This window comes from Delphinapterus leucas, chromosome 16 (genome assembly GCF_059928025.1).
Source record: "Delphinapterus leucas isolate spDelLeu-1000000601 "Yukka" chromosome 16, BTC_Dleu_Yukka2, whole genome shotgun sequence".
Classification (NCBI taxonomy): Eukaryota; Metazoa; Chordata; class Mammalia; order Artiodactyla; family Monodontidae; genus Delphinapterus; species Delphinapterus leucas.
Genome location: NC_143144.1, coordinates 17748915 through 17766967, shown reverse-complemented (window position 1 = coordinate 17766967; position 18053 = coordinate 17748915). Strand labels below are relative to the sequence as shown.

The window sequence follows — 18053 nt, the reverse complement described above, 5'->3', positions numbered from 1 at the left end:
CAAATAATAAGTGGCTGGACTCAGAATTCCTACATTCCTATTTTTGAAGAAAAAACAAAGCATGACTTATATTTGCAAATACAGATGCTCTCTGGACATTTTCTGTGAGTGTGCAAATGTGTGTAAGCATCATGGGTCACGGGTATACACATAGCGAGGGACATGCTGTTCGAGCATTCATCACTACCTCCCCCATTAAGTGGTGTCCTGTTTTTGTTTTGAGGAAGTTGAAAATTGGAATATTGAGTTCCCTCTCCTTGCTCAGAGCCTTGTATGTAATTAGCATATTTTTCAGACTGGTAAGAATCTGACCATAAGCAGCATCTGAGAAGTTTTCCATTCCAAACTACTACAAAGCCTTTTGTACATAGCCTCATAACACATTTTAAGAACAGGCATGCTCTTCAAATATACCAGCCCTAAGATAAAAGAACTAACAAATTTACTGCCACACAAGCCACTGTACTGAAACACCCTAAATATTTATACTAACAGGAGTTGAAAATAGTGTCAGAGAAACAATGCCAAAATATTTCCTCCACTCATTAATAGCAACTGTCTTTGGGAAGACAGATGCCAAAAAGCCAGCACTTTTCTAATTCACTGGGTCCCATGATATGTCTGTTATTACAGGTTTCATAAGGAGTCCATAGACTGGTCGATTTACGGGCAAAGGAAAATAGTCTTTAAGACAATCCGTATTTACATTTAAAAAAAATATCTCTAAAACATCTCTCTGAAAAGTACCAAGTTTTGATTCTAAGATGCACAATTCTTTTCACATTTCAGGGTCTCCAGAACTGGTGGTCTCCCAATGAACATGTTACAATTACGCTTTTTTACTTCCTAGCAGCGCACATAAAAATGACGTGTATTACAAACATGTTGTCTTAGATCTGATGAACTACAGTACCTAATTGTTTGGTCTATATCAGGGGTCAGCGGATTCTTCTGTAAAGGGTCGGGGCGTAAATATTTTCAGCTCTGTGGTGCGTGCCCCACTCTGCTGTTGCAGCACGAAAACAGCCATAGATAAGACACATAAGCGCGTGAGTGTGGTGTGGCGCTGTTCCAATAAATCTCTGTAGCATGGCGACAGGCCAGAGGTGGCCCGTGGGCATGGGATGCCCTAAACTAGATTGTCAACAGCACATGATGAGAATGGGCCCAGCGGGGAACGGGGCACACTGATAGAACATCAGGCCTGATGCTATACCTGCTGAAGGCATGGACCTTGTCACACGCTGCAGTCTTCCCGGTCTAACAGCTCACCTGCCGCAGGATATCAGTACAGGTCAGATAAGGCTGAGGCCACTGACCACGTTTAAACTCACATGAGTCAATCACTAAATGGTCATTCCCCAGGGTGGGGAAGCAAGGACCGTGCAGGTGGATGAAGAGAATGTGGTTGGCTGCACCCGTAGGAACACTGTTTTTGTCCTTTTTGTCAAAAATTTTGAGTACAAGCTGGATTCTGTATTTATTATTTTAGTAAATCAGAGGAGTCAACAGTTTACTACAAAGAACAGCACGCCCTGTAAGAGTACCCATTCTACAGGACACGGAGCTGGGTTCGAATCCCAGCTCCACCCCTGGAAGAACTCTATGGAATGACCTCCTCCAACAGCTCTGAGCCTCACTTTTTTCATCTGCAAAACAGGGATAACAACACCTACCTCAAAGTATGGTTGTGAGAATTTAAGGAGATAATGCAGGTAGTTAAGTGTTTCATAAATGGTAAAGTTGGCTTCACCAAGCCTTTCACATGATTCATTAAATGGATATCATTCAGGGACACAAACTATATTTAGGCACCTCTCTCAATACAATAAAAGGTATGAGCTACTGCTATTATATATACTTTTTCTATTAATTTTTATTGGAGTATAGTTGCTTTGCAGTGTTGTATTACTTTCTGCTGTAGAGCAAAGCGAATCAGCCACAGTATACATACATCCCCTCTTCCTTGGAGTTCCTTCCCATTTAGGTCACCACAGAGCACTGAGGAGAGTTCCCTGTGCTATACAGTAGGTTCTCATTAGTTATCTATTTTATACATATTAGTGTATGTATGTCAATCCCAATATATATATACTTTTAATTAACCAGAATTCTCAGGAAATGAGCTGTCCTAGTTAACAAAAATATAAAGTTTACAGAGAATCATTACAAATCATTATTTCACTGACAGAATGCAAGAATGTGAGAACAAAAGGGGATCTTAAAGATCATGCAGCCTTGGGGTTCTTAATCCAAGGTTTCACACAGTCTGTGAACCTGAAAAATACATGCAGAATTTTCTATATTTGCTTGATATGTTAATTTTTGCTAATAATAATGTTCAGAGCCATGATGATGATGATATCTGCATGCACATTTTTATCAGAAGAAGATTTATAGCTTTCATCAGATTCTCAAAAGGGGCCGAGATCCCAGAAAGCTCAAAAATCCAGTCCAACCTTCCATTTCACATGTAAGACATGAAAACAAGAAGTCAACTGAGGGGGCTTCCCTGGTGGTGTAGTGGTTAAGAATCCTCCTGCCAATACAGGGGACACGGGTTCGAGCCCTGGTCCGGGAAGATCCCACATGCCGTGGAGCAACTAAGCACACGCGCCACAACTACTGAGCCTTCGCTCTAGAGCCCGCGAGCCACAACTACTGAAGCCCGCACGCCTAGAGCCCGTGCTCTGCAACAAGAGAAGCCACCGCCACGAGAAGCCCGCACGCCACAACCAAGAGTAGCCCCCGCTCGCCACAACTAGAGAAAGCCTGGGCGCAGCAACAAAGACCCAACTCAGCCAAAAATAAAGATAAATTAATTAATTTTTAAAAAAAAGAAGTCAACTGAGTTGCTGAAGCTCCCTATTTAGTATGAGGGTCAGATCTGAACCCAGGTCTCCTGACTTCCACCCAAGTGCCCTCTCCTGTGCTTTTTCTTAGTTTCTCGGGAATTGATAGCACTAGTGTATTATCTCTCCAACGTCCTGGCTCTGCACTAAAGGCAAGGCCTTCACCTGAGCCCACTGCCTAAGAAACAGACCGCACCTTCTGCTGCTATTTCTTGCCACACTGTACCACTCATGTGGGCACCAGCTACAGCCCAAGGTTCCTCCATCATGCCTGGACAGAAGCAAACAAGGAAGGAGGAGGTGGCAGTAATAGTTACGTTGTCAACTCCCATTCTCCGTTTACCACTGCCACCGACGCCAACTTGAGGCAATCCCATGACACTAAGCCTCAATCTTAAGTGTGCATGAAGTGTAATTAAAACATGGGACATTTCCCATTTAAATTCAGGAGGTCTGAGACTAAAAGCCAAAATTTTAGCAAGTTCTTCAAGAGACTGCTGATGAGGTGAAAATCTTTACCTAAACTCACTTTCTTGCCTAAGCCCAGTATCCACTGAAGAAATTTTTTCCTGTTGTGCTTTAGAGCTGTACAGAAACTCAGGGTCTTCATTCTGAGCACTGGTTCTGTATCTTCAGCCATAGCTGTGGAAGGTTCAGAAGATAAGAGCTGATTGTGAACTCAGCCCACAGCAAGCTCTGATTATCTATCTCTCCACTATTGCTCAGAAGGAAAATAATTTTGGCAATAAGAGATTCCTGGAATTTATCCTAAAGAAATCATCAAAATGCTGATATTTGTATAGATAAAGATGTTCATTACAGTGTTAATTATACATTAAAGCAACAAAACAAAACTCTGGAGGAAATGATATAAACTTCTAACAGAAAGGGATTATGTAAACTCAGATACATTCATTTTATGTACTATTATGCAACCATTAAAATGGTGTTTATAGGGCTTCCCTGGTGGCGCAGTGGTTGAGTATCTGCCTGCTAATGCAGGGGACACGGGTTCGAGCCCTGGTCTGGGAGGATCCCACATGCTGCGGAGCAACTAGGCCCGTGAGCCACAACTACTGAGCCTGCGTGTCTGGAGCCTGTGCTCCGCAACAAGAAAGGCCGTGACAGTGAGAGGCCCGTGCACCGCGATGAAGAGTGGCCCCCGCTTGCCACAACTAGAGATAGCCCTCGCACAGAAACGAAGACCCAACACAGCAAAAATAAATTAATAAACTCCTACCCCCAACATCTTAAAAAAAAATGGTGTTTATAAAAATGTTGACAGTAATATGAGGAAAGGTTTATTTTGTAATAACTAAAATTTTAAGATACAATTGCATATATAAGATGTTCTCAATAAAAATGCTTCGGAAAAAGACTGGAAGGAAATGGATGAACAATGATGAGATTATTCGTGTTATTTAGGTAGGCAATATCAGAGTGGATGAGAACACCAGCTTTGAAGCCAGACAGACCTGAACTGGAGCCCAGCCTCACCACTTACTAGCTCTGTGGCTTACTTGCTGTAAACTTTCTGAGCGTCTGTTTGTTCCTCTGTGAAGTGATGGTTAATACGAGCCTCCTTATAGGGGTGCTGTAAAGATTTTTTTTTTAATAAATTTATCTATTATTTATTTTTGGCTGTGTTGGGTCTTCATTGCTGCACACGGGCCCTCTCCAGTTGTGATGTGCGGGGGCCACTCTTCATTGCAGTGCGCGCCTCTCACCACGGTGGCCTCTTCCCAGCTCATATGTTTTTCAAAATAATTTTCTCATGAAATTACTTCCATTATGGAAAATACAAGTGTAATAATAATAATAATAATTGTCACTCTTCTCTGAGTATGGACCACATGTCAGGCCTTAGGCTAAGCCCTTCCCATGCATTTTCTTGCTTAATCTTTACAGCACCCCGGGACTTCCCTGGTGGCGCAGCGGTTAAGAATCTGCCTGCCAATGCATGGGACACGGGTTCGAGCCCTGGCCCGGGAAGATCCCACATGCCGTGGTGCAACTAAGCCCGTGCCCCACAACTACTGAGCCTGTGCTCTAGAGCCCGCGAGCCACAACTACTGAGCCCATGTGCCACAACTACTGAAGCCCGCGTGCCTAGAGCCCGTGCTCCGCAACAAGAGAAGCCACCGCAATGAGAAGCCCGCGCACCGCAACGAAGGGTAGCCCTTGCTCACCGCAACTAGAGAAAGCCCGCGCATAGCAATGAAGACCCAGTGCAGCCAAAAATAAATAAATAATTTATTTAAAAAAAAAAAGAACTATGGGACAGAACGCACTCCCTAGAGCATAAGACCTGTCATCGGTGCTACGATAAAAACAAGCCTCAGAAGAACCAACTATTACCAACCCCCTCCTCCTCTCTGAAAGCCCATGTGCTGGGGATGGGGCAGTAGTCAGTGCCCTGCGAGAGTACAGTTTCTGGCACTGTGTGTGAGATCTTCGTTAAAATATTTTATCTCTTATTTAAAAGACCTACCGCTCATGTCTGGGACTGTGAGGAAGAAAGTGTGACCTGCTAAACCTTGCGTGTGGTGAACCTGCCTCATGCAGGATCCCCTGTGGAACTCTCCTGGGAACCAGAAGACCTCATCCTCATCCATAAATAACACAGAGCAAGTCAGGGATCCATAAAGTATCCTTGGCCGTAAGTGCCATCCACTAAGTAATCTTCGGAATAGTGAACATTATACTGGCTAAGCCTCTTCCTTCCCAACACTTTCTGATATGATTCCAGCCTGAACTGTAATCTATATATACTATGTTCCTGATCCAGAGAACCCACATTTAATTAGAACTTGCCAGTGTTCTGTATGCTAACGGTCCCTCCACCGTTCCTTTTTTTTTTTTTTAACATCTTTATTGGAGTATAATTGCTTTACAATGGTGTGTTAGTTTCTGCTGTATAACAAAGTGAATCAGCTATACGTATACATATATCCCCATATCTCCTCTCTCTTGCGTCTCCCTCACACCCTCCGTATCCCACCCCTCTAGGTGGTCACAAAGCACAGAGCTGCTCTCCCTGTGCTATGCAGTTGGTTCCCACTAGCTATCTATTTTATGTTTGGTAGCGTGTATATGTCCATGCCACTCTCTCACTTCGTCCCAGCTTACCCTTCCCCCTCCCTGTGTCCTCAAGTCCATTCTCTACGTCTGCGTCTTTATTCCTGTCCTGCCCTTAGGTTCTTCAGAACCTTTTTTTTTAAGATTCCATATATATGTGTGAGCATATGGTATTTGTTTTACTCTTTCTGACTTACTTCACTCTCTATGACAGACTCTAGGTCCATCCACCTCACTACAAATAACTCAATTTCATTTCTTTTCATGGCTGAGTAATATTCCCTTGTATATATGTGCCACATCTTCTTTATCCATTCATCTGTTTTTAGTTTACATCTATTTTTAGTTTTTTAAGGAACCTCCATACTGTTCTCCATAGTGGCTGTATCAATTTACATTCCCACCAACAGTGCAAGACTATTCCCTTTTCTCCACACCCTCTCCAGCATTTATTGTTTGCAGATTTTTTGATGATGGCCATTCTGACTGGCGTGAGGTGATACCTCATTGTAGTTTGGATTTGCATTTCTCTAATGATTAGTGATGTTGAGCATCCTTTCATGTGTTTGTTGGCAGTCTGTATATCTTCTTTGGAGAAATGTCTATTTAGGTCTTCTGCCCATTTTTGGATTGGGTTGTTTGTTTCTTTGATACTGAGCTGCATGAGCCGTTTGTAAAGTTTGGAGATTAATCCTTTGTCAGTTGCTTCATTTGAAAATACTTTCTCCCATTCTGAGGGTTGTCTTTTCATCTTGTTTATGGTTTCTTTTGCTGTGCAAAAGCTTTTAAGTTTCATTAGGTCCCATTTGTTTATCTTTGTTTTTATTTCCATTTCTCTAGGAGGTGGGTCAAAAAGGATCTTGCTGTGATTTATGTCATGCCTATGTTTTCCTCTAAGAGTTTTATAGTGTCTGGCCTTACATTTAGGTCTTTCATCCATTTTGAGTTTATTCTTGTGTATGGTGTTAGGGAGTGCTCTAATTTCATTCTTTTACATGTAGCTGTCCAGTTTTCCCAGCAACACTTATTGAAGAGGCTGTCTTTTCTACATCTTATACTCTTGCCTCTTTTATCAAAAATAAGGTGACCATATGTGCATGGGTTTATCTCTGAGCTTTCTATCCTGTTCCATTGATCTATATTTCTGTTTTTGTGCCAGTACCATACTGTCTTGATTACTGTAGCTTTGTAGTATAGTCTGAAGCCTGGGAGCCTGATTCCTCCAGCTCTGTTTTTCTTTCTCAAGATTGCTTTGGCTATTTGGGGTCTTTTGTGTTTCCATACAAATTGTGAAATTTTTTGTTCTAGTTCTGTGAAAAATGCCATTGTTAGTTTGATAGGGATTGCACTGAATCTGTAGATTGCTTTGGGTAGTGTAGTCCTTTTCACAATGTTGATTCTTCCAATCCAAGAACATGGTATATCTCTCCATCTGTTTGTATCATCTTTAATTTCTTTCATCAGTGTTGTATAGTTTTCCACATTCAGGTCTTTTGTCTCCTTAGGTAGGTTTATTCCTAGGTATTGGTATTTGATTCTTTTTGTTGCAATGGTAAATGGGAGTGTTTCCTTAATTTCTCTTTCAGATTTTTCATCATTAGTTTATAGGAATGCAAGAGATTTCTGTGCATTAATTTTGTATCCTACTACTTTTTGTATCCTGCTACCAAATTCATTGATTAGCTCTAGCAGTTTTCTGTAAGCATCTTTAGGATTCTCTATGTATAGTATCATGTCATCTGCAAACAGTGACAGCTTTAAATCTCCTTTTCCGATTTGGATTCCTTTCATTTCTTTTTCTTCTCTGATTGCTGTGGCTAAAACTTCCAAAACTATGTTGAATAATAGTGGTGAGAGTGGACAAACTTGTCTTGTTCCTGATCTTAGAGGAAGTGGTTTCAGTTTTTCACCATCGAGAACAATGTTCTGCCACCATTCCTTGACGCCCACAATGAATTCTGATATCTGAACGTGAGAGGCGGGAAAGGTGGATGCACTAATTTCTGGATACAGGCTACCATTTGCCCTAACTTAAGGATGCTCCTCGACTTCCTCAGAAAGAGCAACTTAGAGGCTGTGCAGACTCCAGGGACTGTTAAGCTTCGTAAGAAGTGAACAATCTTCAACCAAAGACACTGACCAATTTATGAAGACTGTTCCTCTAGTTTGAAAAGGTGAGTAAATGTTGAGAGAAACCTGGTTGCTTTGAGCTAGACATGTTCCCTTGAGAATTAAATCAACTGGCGATGAGCTAAAGTTTAAAGATTGAGGTCAAGAAATACTTGACTCTAAGGAAGGTGATAAGATAGATGACGGAGATTTGAAGCCCTCTGGAACCTAGCAGAGTTTTTATATTATTTCCACAAGCATATGTTGTTACAAAGATGAGTATGGCATGATTCTTACCACCACCACCACCCCCCCCCGCAGGAGCTTAGAATCTAGTGAAGAGAAATGCAGTTGACGCTGGTAACTTTAATACCAAGCAGAAGGAAAAAATAACTTTGGAAAAGTACTGAGTACCACGAAAGGGATAAGGAGCAAAGTGTCCAAGATGATTATTCTGAAGCTACTCGTTCAGCCTAGAAGCAGCCCTTTAAACAGCTAGGAAATCAAGCAGGCACCTCGCTCCTTTACCCGCTGCTGCGAAGCTCGTGCAGCCCTCCCTCTCTTATACACCCAAACAAACATTTCCAATTTAATAAGAGACACATTGATTTTTCCTCCAAGAGGTTTCCTCTGGGCCTTAACCACAACGGGGCCTGTGAGAGAAGGACTCAGGAGCACGTGAGTCCTCAGGGGAAGGTGACATCTTCTAGGAGGAAAAAAAACGTTCTGCTCGTGGAGGCTGTTTTTTTGTCTACGCTGAAAGCTAAAAATGGCAGAGGAAAGAAACCTCATTCTCTGAGCTTCAAAGTCCGTAGTATTTTCCACCTCCTCACCTGAAATAACTTCCTCCGTTTTGAATCCCTCAAGGTCCAGCTGAAGATCCACTTCCTCTAAGAGGCCTCCCTGACCTCCGCACCCTCTTTCGTACATCTTTTAACTCCAGTGGCACCTAGACTTTGACCTTCTCAGTTCGCCCTTCACAGACTGCCCGGCAGCCTCCATGAGATGGCAGAGCTTTCCCATTTGCTAAAGCTTCACGATATCATCTCTCTGAATGCCAAAGTAACTCCAGACTCTTAGCTCCACGCTCCTCTCACGCTGTGGTGGAAAGTGTGCTCACGGTGGTCAGCAGCCCGGGAAGGGGGCGCTACAACTCGCACGTCAGCAGCATGTTAGACCTGTGACCCTGCAGCCACCGTGGGACCCTAAGGTTGCTCATGGGTCAAAGGCAGGATTGTTAAAAGGATCACAGATAACAGTGGCAGTGACCACTGCTCTACGGTTTATCTCAACCACCTTGATTTGTAAGTGTCTTGAGAACAGAGACCAAGATCCCAACAACACCTGGAGCTCTGCCTTCAACAGAGTTGGTGCTCAGTGAATGTGTGGATAAGAACCGAAGAAGCATCAGAACGCACAGCCTTCTTCTGCCCAAGTCCCACGTTCTTTCGTCCTCCAAGATGGCGACTGGATAGCCAGAAAGGCAGTTCAGAGAGGAGTCTTAGGGAGAGAACTTCTAGGCAACTTCCAAAGGGAGCATAAAGCCCAGATGATGGAATCAAGGCCCACGCCAGCCAGCAATGAGGAGATTTCCTGAGCAGGCATCACAGCTAGCTCCCTTGCCAAGAGCCTGGCTACTCAGCGTCCTTTGAAAACCCATTTCCAAATCATGGCAAACGAAATTTAATTTTAAAAAGGGAAATGATTTATGTGCTACAGGAATAAAGAAGTGACAGAAGCAGGAAAGCTTGCATACATTTCATTTTTTGAAATTAGACCTATAATTTTTTCATTAAAAACAAGGATGCCAAGTTGGGAAAGCCAATGCACTCTGAGCAGAAAATTACAGAGAGGTGCATAAGGAAAGTCCTGTCAGCATCGCAATCCCATGCCTTAAAACGAGTCCGGGAGAACACAGGCTAGTTTACTACTGCCCCCTTCAACTTCTAAAGAGTTCCAGCTCTTAAAGAGCTCGATACTCACATCTGCTTCTCTGATGGAGTGGGAAGCCACTGGGAGATCTGAGCACGGAAATGGTCATTCCGACTGCTGTCTTGAAAAGAGACCAAAGGACAGCAAGGGCTGAAGGAGGGAGACTGGTGTAACATAGACAAGAGAAGACGTTGGCATCAGAGTTTCTTGATCCCAATCCAATGGTTTCCCTATTTTGAATCTTTACCATCAGTCCTTGCTAAACCATTCCAACACATACCAATCCCTCTAAATCCTACCGAACCTATTTCACGTCGATCATCTAGAGACCTGGTGGTCAGTTATCTGTTTCCTGTCAGCCTGATGATCTGCGGAAATCCGACAGCTCTTCCCGAGCAGGGACCAAGGTGGGAGGCACGCAAGTATAATGGTTAAGAGTCACACTGTCTAGGTTCAAGTCCTGGTTTTACCACTTGCTAGCTGTGTCATGTTGCTGTGCTTAAGTGTCCTCATCTGTAAAATGGCAGAGAGCAATGCTATCGATACGCAGTATGCATGTATCCGTTCATTCACGTAACCGATATTCATTATATCCCTGCCACGTGCCAGGTATTGTTCTGGTCCCCAGGCACATGGTTGTGAAAAGACAGAAGAGCTCCTTGCTCTTAAAGAGCTTACATATAGTATGGGTGGGGAGGAAGCCGACAGACTAAAACACGTAAAGAGACAGATATAGGAGTTCATTTCTGATAGGGATGAGGGACAGGAAGATAAGGATACACTGGGTGATGGGACAGAGCCAGATCTGTGGAAGAGGGAAGGTCAGAGAAGACTTCTCTGGGGAGGAGACATTTGAGCTGAGGCTGGAATGACGAGAAGAAGCCAGACCCACGATATCTGTGGAAACACATTCCAGGCAGAAGGACAAACAAACAAGTATTTCTGGAATGAATGGATGTCGAATGAGTTTAAGTAGCAAATGATACCTCATTTTCCCTAGGAGGCTGTATAGGTATGAAATGATTTTGTGCATGTTTTTTGAGGCATCACTGTGGACCCCATATGTGGTTAAGGTAGTATTGGGTGGTGCAAGAGGTACAAGAAGATTCTGTGAACCTGAGTACTTAAGCAGTACCTGCCATGTTCCATCTAAGTGCTTTAAGCGATTAACTCATTTAATCTTCACAACAACCCTGTGAGGTATGGTCTACACCTAGGAGGTGTGGTCATGGCTATCCCACATTTTGCTAATACCCTTGCCGCACACTACACTGTAAGATCCTTAAGAGCAGGGAATTTTTCTGTCTTGTTCACAACTGTGTGCACAGGCACCATTTGCCGCACTGTAGGTATTGAATAGATATTGGTGAAACACAGGAATGGATATGGGCATACTGTGTATCAGACAACGTCCTGGGCCCTAAGCATCCCCAGAGAGCCTCACCCAAAGTCCAAGGAACTTAAATCAATCCAGTTTCCCTGACAGGATAGAATGAAGGAGTTTAGAGAGAATCTTCATTTATCAAGAAGATTTTAAAAATCAAATGAACACAGACTTACTCGGGACCTCATTCCACCAACCCTACCCCTAACCAGCACTTTTGCCTGTGATTTTTCAATGACCTGGCTCCTTCCTATCGTGTGTGTGGTGTGTGTGTGTGCGCGTGCGTTTTAACTGATAAAAATATCTGTTTCACCCTGGAGAGGAACATGTTGATCTTGCTAAAGTAATAGGATATAACTTTCTTGCTTTTCTCGATAAAATCCTAGGTGAAATATTAGTCAATATAGACACAAATCCTTTCTTCTGGGGTGAACAGAGTGTATTGAACCCATCAGTCCAAATAGTTTCTAATAACCTATGGAGTCCACTCAGCTACAAAAGGAGTCCAGAGTTATTTTAAAATACATTTTAAGTTCTAAAAACAGAAGAGAAATCCACTAATCCTACCCACTTCATATATCACGACTCCGTAAATTAATTTACAGTAGCAACATAAAAATTCTTTTTATTAACCCCCAAAAGGGTTGGCACCCTAGCTTCCAACGCCTCTGCCCAAGGAGGCCTGTTCTCCAGTCCTCTTTGTGTCTCGCTGTCCTGGAAGCCAAAGCCCTATGTCCACCATTCCATGTACTCTAGAGCACATCCCACACACCTCTACCAGCAGACGTATTGCGGTTTGGTTGACTGTGGTATGATGAACTTAACATTCTCTCTGGCCCTGCTTTGGCAGCTACATGGAATAAAGAGCAGGTAACCAGGAGTGGTCGTGGTTAGACCATCCTCTATGATAAACAGAACCTCTAGAAAACTTCCAAGACAAAGCAGTCCTCCAAGCGAGATCTCTGAAGGTGAAGGTCTTCTGCGGAAACAGCAATGTACAAGAAGCACAACTCCTTTGCCACCCGGCTTCAGTTAAAGAGAAACATCTGCCTTGTTATCATTTGGGAGGTGGATGGGCACTGTAGGCAGGCAGGCAGGGGAAGCCTGAATGTGGACATGGGCCAGGAACAAAGCCATCAGATCATCGAAATCCACTGAGACCTTGAAACCTACTTTGGCAAGAAAAAGATGTTTACTCACTTACAAATTCCCATGATCTTTAACAAAACAACTGCCTTTCCTTTCATTTCCAGCAAAGCATGTGATGTTTAGAGGGGAAGAGGCAGTGTCGTCCAGCTCGTTCTTTACACTTCAAAATAATTTTATAGGTCCTGAGTTTTCTTTCATAAAATGTCAAGGTTTCATCCCCTCTTCTGTTTCCCTCCCTCCCTTTGCTTTTTCTTCTTTTGTCTATAATGTCATTATTTCACCCCACAGGAAAATGGAAAGTTCAGGGCAGAGTCAGAAAAGCGTCTTTAAAACATACTGTAAAAAGTAGAAAACTATTCTTTTCCATTAAGGTTCCAGTAAGAGCCCCAGAGTCTTAGGAAACCGGTTCCTTTATTATTCAAAGAGGAAGATAGGTTTAGATGACTACGTACAAGTTGTCTGAGGCTTAAGACTCCAATAGAAACAATAGAGAATCTTCATTTATCAAGAGAATTAAAAAAAGAAAAATCAAGCGAATACAAATTTTTTCTGAGCCCAGCAAGTGGGCTGTTACTACTGGATTTTATAGATGGGACAAGTGAGGGGCCTTACGTCACTTGCCCAGAGCACAGCAAATCAGACGGTTGAGCCTTGATTAAACCGGGGCTATGTGCCTATAAGCCTAGCACTCTTTTTATTCAATACTATAACATGTTACCCCGCAGCCCCTCAGCAGAGGCTATGTCTTAACATTGATGTAGCCAACTTCTCCCCGGGGATCAGGGTTCACGGTGTTCTCCATATGGACCAAACACCAAGATGACGGTCCACCTCATCTCTGTTCTGTTCGGGTGATTTACCACATCCTTCCTTTAACCTCATCCCACTCCTTGGTCAAGAAGCCCATGCACACACGCACACGTGCACACACCATCTGCCAAGGAACTTAGAAGCATGACTTCTTATGTCTCTCTGCAATTCCAAACTCAAACCAAAATAAACCATACTTTTATTAATTTTTTAACCAACCATATCTTCATCCATTTAGCCTCACTCACCTTTAAAAACTGATTTCACCTCATTTACATTGGGTCTGCCTCACATCTCTGATAGAAGCCAATACCTTAAAGTTATCCATTTATCTACCATACTGCGGGTGCCTCTGTTTGGATTTAGCTGTCGACACCTCACACATGTGAAATCAATTTGTGTGATATTAATGTAAACACTGTGCATTACAAACTGGTGGACATTTTATTGTTCTAACAGGAAAAACAGACAGAATGTTTGCAGGTGTGTGTTTTCTCTACAGCACAGACAATAACACACTATACATGACAGTACGTGTTTTACAAAAGGACCATCACATTATAAAAAGAGGTAAAAGTAAGGTGGGGGGCTGTCAGAGAATGTCTTATGCTAGCAGATTCTGACAGGACAGTGGGGGGCAGGAATTATACGTAGGGTAAAGATTTTTATGAAAAAAAATTGCCATTCATAATGTCACTTTCCCCTCATTGTTATTATAACCTCATTTCCTAATGGCATGTGCAAGACAACCAGTTTTCATAATGCTTTGGTGCGGAGTCCATTGCTTTAGTTTTAAAAATAGTCAACTCTCTTGTGCTAAGAAAACAGCACATTGCCTTTCAGAGCATTGTAACTGACAAGATGGAAGAAAGCGGGCAGGATGTTGAGGCTGAAGCTTTTCAATCACCTAACATTAATACGATTCAATTTATGCTTATGTCATAGGTTTAGACATTGTGCTGCAATGTAAGCAAGGAAGGGGCTTGAATAAAATACACTGAAGAAAGCAGATGGTATGCTATCAAAACCCTTCAAGCCTAAAATAACCTTTCCCAAGTAAGGAGAATAGTTAATTAAAACCAGGATATATTTACTCTATGCTGAATATCTCAATGTAAATAAAAATCAAAATGACACTACTGTCATGTGGGACTAAATGATGAAATTTCATCTATTCTCTTTTTCTTTCATAGTTTCTAATCAAACTTTTCATTAAACAGCTTCATAAAATTCCATGGAGAATTTATTTACAGGGACTCGCTGCAGATTTAAAAACCTTACTTTTATTGTTCAATTAAATCTGTTATTCAGTGGACGACATTAAAACAATGGGAAAGGGGTGGGGTGTCTGAGCAGTTGGGCAAGGTTGTCACACGAGCCAAGTCCATTTTCAGAGATGAACCTGGGGAATGGGAGTAAGCTGGATGGCACACAGAGGAAACGAGGGGACATCCCTGCTCGAGAAAGAAAGGCCAGATCCGTTCCAAAGCCGTGGCCTGGGTTTGTCCCAGCCCAGGTCCACCGACTCACATTCATGTCCTACTGGTAGAGCGGGCATCAGGCCATTTATAAATCCCACAAAGATAGCACGGCCTCCTGAGGGTGATGACTAAGGGCAAACAAATCTAAGAGAGACCAGCAGCTGACCCAGGGCAAAGGCAGCCATTCCTAATGGAGGCTGGACCTGAATTTTAAATGATCTAGGTATTTCCAAAACTTTTCTAATAACCTCTCTACCTATTTTTATTTTTTAAAAATTTTTATTGGCGTAGAGTTGATTTACAATGTGGTGTTAGTTTCAGGCGTACAGCAAAGTGAATCAGTTATGCATATACATGTATCCACTCTTTTTTTTTCTTTTTTTAAGATTCTTTTCCCATATAGGCCATTACAGAGTGTTGAGCAGAGTTCCCTGTGCTATACAGCAGGTTCTTATTAGTTATCTATTTTACATATAGCATTGTGTATATGTCAATCCCGACCTTCCAATTTATCCCTCCCCTTCCCGCCACTTCTCCCTACTGTTAAAAACCAGATCCAGCTCTGCCTTTTCCATAAGGCTTTCCCTGACCCCTCACCATGATATGACCATCCTCTCCGGCCAGGCCACCTCTTGCATGCCCCCAGCTCACTGTGAAATGCCTACTGCACGTGCCTTCTACAACACTCACCCAATACTTCATCACTGACTTTCCTGTAACATGAGTTAACCTTTCAGGTGCGTTAATCCTGTCTTCCCCAATTAGATTTTAAATCCTCCAAACAAGCAAGGACTGTGTTTTATTTATCTTTGGAACACCCCCCTCCCACCCTCACTCCGTAACCTCATTTAATAAAAGAATGCAAAAGATATATTAGTTAATAAAATAAACATTATTTAATCGTAGGAAAGCAGACACTGTCCTTTTGAGAAGAGCCTTGGAGGTATTTTATAGCAATTTATGAATTTCATGTGTCAAAGGCGTAGCTGCTAAATGCTATGCACTCTTTGCCATCAGCTCCACCATTCATCCACCTGGTGATATGGCTAATAAAATTTGATTTTTACAGCCTAGGCATACTGTTACCTAAATTACATCTGACCAATTACTGAAGTCACCAAACGTGTGGTACAGAATATATACTGTGCAGAAAATTCATCTGCGGGCCCCCCGGCACTCGCAGTAATCTGACAGAAGTGTTTCAGTCATCTGGCAGTGTTTAATATTAGGAACATTTGTTTAATGCCAGTCACTAATTAAATTTATGTTCTTCCACCAACTGTCGGTTGGAGAAACCCAACCCCGCGTTTCAACAAACCCTTTAACCCATGTTGATTTCAAATATAACCAGTTGGAGGTTTAAAAGGAATTTCTCTGGAAATTGAGATGTATGACCAGAAGTGCAAGGTGGGGGAGGGATGTTGGTGAACGTGTTCAAATTGGGTCAGAATAAGCTTTTTTTCTGTTCACTTACTAAAATGAAACCCTGTAAGAAGTCCCAACTATCTGAAGTATAAACTTAACTAAAAAAACCTGATATTCTACTTTTTTAGACTAGCCATCTTAGAAGCTCTTTAAAGGTACCTTCATTCCAAAAGAAAGCTTCCACCTTAAGAGTCTGGAGAAGAAAAACAGCATTAAAATTAGCTATACCAGAAGAAGATTCCGGAAAACATTCAAAAGTCAGATGCTTGTGTTTGTGAGAACATTTAAAACTAATTTAGTAACTCTTAAACAACCATTGTGATCGTTGTTAAACTGCAACTTCTATTACCAATTCTAGATACAACAGCTTTGAAACTCCATGACTAATAACTCTTAAATTAGCCAAAAAGGTTAAAACATTTTTTCATTATATTACACTGTGAAACTCTAATTTAGAATACTCTTAAATGAGGGAAAGCATTTTTTCAGTTCTATTTTGTTTCAGGAATTTAGAGACCTCTTGAGCAGCAAGCAGGACAGAGAAACGCTTTGTCCTGGGAGTAGGGGCTAGAGATGAAAAACTCAAAAGAGAAGTATTGAAAAGGGAAGATTTATAAATGTTGATCTGAAAAGAGAGTATGTTTTAAAAATGTATTAGATACATTCATCTACTTGAATAAAAAGGTTATTTGAACATTAAGAACGATAAGAAAATCATAACTTGCGTAAACACTACTACCCTCTTTTAGACCGATAATCCAGAGTTGTGAAAGGCACCTGGAAAAAGTTTGGAACAACAAAAAAAAGTCACGTCTAATAAACTTAGGTCCCCTTCCTCTCTTTTCTCCCTTTGTTCTTGGATCAAGATGAGCCGTCTGGTCACCTTACCCTCATCTGCCCACACACCTACTTACAATACCCCCGCAGCAGCTCCAGGGCTGCTGGAGTCGTGAACAATCAGACTGGAGAGGCCACCATGGACCCCCAAACCACGGTGAGGCCTGTAACGGCTGAGCAGAATAATCTGAACCTGAATAATCCGTAAAATTAGGCATCCTCGGAAAGACATTACCCAACAGAATCAAGGAATGTTCTGCCCCCAGGGACCCCCTCACACTCTCTAAGCCAAGGGTCTCCACTGCGTCTGCACCCAGATACCCACACGGGAGCCAGCGCGGCTCAGTCATCACCCCGCTCACTCTACGGTGGTGATTCCCAGAGAAGGGAGAGGGTGAGAGCTGGGGGTGTCTTTGCCTCTGTAAGTATAGGAACTGCCAGGCGACACGTGTACTACAATGACGTGCCCCCTGGGTATTCTGATGTCCCCGCCCAGCCTATTGAGAACCACTGATATGATCCAATCTCTTCAAGAAAGAGATGAGAAAGTGAAGATGTGAGAGATGTGATTTTATCTTGCCTCCAGTCTTTCACGGCATCATGACAGGTCTTCTAAACTTAGGATGTGCTCTCTTCTCCTCCTTCCTTTCTATCTACAGAGATCTCATGACCAACCAGCTGTGTTAACAGAGATGCAGATACAGATATGTGTGCACATATCCATCTCTGATGGGCACAGTGTATAAAGATATATGTATATGACAAAATTAAGGGACATGGGGATCTATTATCTGTCTATATCTATCTATCTATATCTATTTACCTTATGATACTGAGGTGGTTAAACTGGTGTGTTTTTTTTAAACTGGTGAATTTTTATAGCTCCTTATACCACTGAAAAGGAAGTGATCAGTTAAATGAAGAAAATCAGTATCTGAATAGCCGAACCCTTTTAAGAAGCAACTAGCATAAAAGCTTCCTGTCCTATAAAGTCCA

General features: G+C 42.3%; 1 protein-coding gene across 2 annotated transcripts in view; it reads right to left on the bottom strand.

The window, feature by feature from the left end:
• ARID5B (AT-rich interaction domain 5B) overlaps window positions 1-18053 on the bottom strand; it is a 189170-nt gene that overhangs the window by 78332 nt on the left and 92785 nt on the right. The window lies entirely within an intron of this gene.